Source organism: Hipposideros armiger, unplaced genomic scaffold (assembly GCF_001890085.2).
Source record: "Hipposideros armiger isolate ML-2016 unplaced genomic scaffold, ASM189008v1 scaffold_134, whole genome shotgun sequence".
Classification (NCBI taxonomy): Eukaryota; Metazoa; Chordata; class Mammalia; order Chiroptera; family Hipposideridae; genus Hipposideros; species Hipposideros armiger.
The window spans coordinates 3,249,619-3,252,328 of record NW_017731484.1 but is presented as its reverse complement, the minus strand read 5'-3'; positions in this window follow the sequence as shown (position 1 = coordinate 3,252,328).

The window sequence follows — 2,710 nt, the reverse complement described above, 5'->3', positions numbered from 1 at the left end:
GGACGCCCAAAGACACAGCCTGCCCTGGGCCTGGTCGTCCCGGACCCCCACCAGCCCCGCCGCTGGCCCAGGCTCAGCCCAGGCAGCCTAGACTCTGTGGCAGAGCCCTGGGTCCCCTCACGTCTGGGCTGGGCCCAGAATTAGAGGGCAGCCCCCTGCCTCTGGATGAATGTAGTAGGGACAGGGCTGGGCCCTCAGGGGTCCGGATGAAACTTAGAATATCACAGTTAAATCCTGGCCTGGAGGAGTCACACTTCCCTCACCGACTCCAGCTTTCCTGTCACCTGCCCTCCCCAAACATACTCCTACTCCGGAGTGCTCATCTCTGCAGACAGACAGGCCACTGCCTCTGGAGTCCTGTGGACAGGCCTTCCTGGCCCATGCCACCACACACCCACAAAGCCACAGCCCAGCGCTGGACAAGGGTGCTGCTCAGCCTCCCCCAGTGAGCAGGGCCAGGGAGTGAGAGTCTGACCCTCACGTGAGGGCACAGCTGTCCCGTCCTGGGACAGCCCTCAACCCCCTCCAGAATATCAGACTGAAGAATCCCAGGAAAAGCCGCCAGGGGCTGGCTCGTTCCTCCTGGCTGGGCGCTCAGGCAACTCCCTTAAATCTTTCTGAGCCTCCGCTTGTCTATCTGTTAAATGGGGGTTGTATGTGCCCTGCCTACATCAGGGTGTGGGTTTGAGGACCAGAAGCTCCACTTAAATCTCAGTTGCTCTTGTTGCTATGCATTTATTTATTCCTTCAACAAGTATTTTTGAGTATTACATATGATGCACTGAGGTCCAGTGACAAACGAAACAGACAAGGACCCTACTCTCCTGGACCCTACATTCTGGCGAGGGAGAGAAGCCATAGACACAGAATGTACACAGATAGTTTCAAGCAGCAAGTAAGTGCTGAAACAGAGTGGAACAAGGTGATGGGGGAGAGAGGCACAGGGGCGAGGATTGGGCGCTGTTTCAGACAAAGTGGTCCAGGAGGGCTTCCCTGAAGAGGTAACGTTTGGTTGGCCCAAGGGCCAGAGAATGAGAAAGGGGCTGTCGCCTGAGATCAGGAAGAAGCGCATTCCAGGGAGAGAGAGCAACAAGGGCCAAGACCCCAAGAAAAGGACAAGCTTGCTGTGTTTTAGGAACAGTGAAAGGACATTCATTTACCTAAGGACTCAAAGCTTGCTGTCCCAGAGACAGCCAAGGGGACACCACCCCCAGGATGGCTTCTTGAGCCTCTGCCAAATGGCCACCAGAGGGCAGCAGTGCTCTTCCCTTCCAGGCTGACTGGCATGGGACGCTCCAAGGACACTTGAAGAGCGGCTGTTTTCCTTGTGCTGCTGCTCTAAGCTTGTTCACGGCCTCTGGGCATGGTCAGCACTTCGAGATTTGTGAGGCAGGAGAATCCCAGTTTCTTAAGCTTAGTGTGAAATGGGCAAAAATTGCAACATCAGTGATCCAGACAAGAATCCACATCGGTGAAAAATACTTGCATAAGGGGCCTGGGGAGCTCATGGATTCTCTGTCCCTGCAAACTCTAAAGCCATAATCTTTTTCTCCTGGCTACAGACAGCATAGATAATGCCCAGCCTGAAGAGGGCAGCCAAGATGACCTCTTAGGGTCTCCATGGCCACATAAGTATCCTTCCTGAGCTCCAAGAAGAGTTGGGGATGTTAGCCTATGACTTCTGGGTGTCATCTGACTTGGAAGATTCTCCTAGAGGCAGGGCAGAGGAGACGGGGTCAGGGAGGAAGTTTGGGGAGCCTCTTCTCCCCACCCCAACTGTGGAATAAGAATTGGTTTGTCCTGGGCAGCAGCATAGACCTGGCACAGGCGTAGGTGTCCCGGAGCACAGCTCTGTCTGTCCTTCATGGAGGTAGCATTCTACATGTCACTCAGGTTCTGTGGGAGTCAGCTGGACTGTGGATTGGACATATGGAGTGTGGGTGTGTGTGCAGTAGCTGTGCACCGCAGTGACGTGTGGACATTTCTAAATGTGTGCAACCGTTAATAAATGTGTCCTTCTTTGTTCTTACCCTTTGTGGTATTTAGTTATTAAACTTTTTTTAAAGGTCTCCATCGTTCAAAATTCAAAAGATACTAAAGGGAAGACAACAAAAAGCAAAGCAAGGCCAGCTATATAACTATGGGGGCCCAGTGTAAAATGAAAATGCCCAACCCCTTACTTAAAAATTAAGAATTTTGAGTGGTACGATGGTTAAGAGCTGGCTTGGGACACCAGAGGGCCCCAGTTTGGATCCCACATATGAGGGCCAATGACACTGAGCCCTTTACAGCTAAGATGCTGAACAACAGCTCAACCTGGAGCTGGGCTGCCGTGAGCAACGGCGTAGGCTGCAGCCCCTGCTGCAGTGGGTTACCATGGGCTACCGTGTGTAGCCAGCAGCCAGCATGAGTGGCCAGCAGCTGCAGTGAGCAGCCGTCCAGAAGCTGGGACTGATCTGCCTCACCCGGGAAGAGCGCAATGATGGTGCCAACTTGGGCCAGTTAAGCAACGTCCTCCACAACTAGATTGAAGAACGAAAGGACAGCAACTTGTCTGTTCCCCTTCCCCCAATTCCCCAATAAAAATCTTTTTAAAAAAAAAAACAATTAAGAATTTCAAGACAGCAGCAGTGGATCAGTAGACCAAGTACGGGGCCTTCTGAGAGCAGGCCGCACCCACCGTGAAGCTGTCCCTGAGTGCGTGACTATG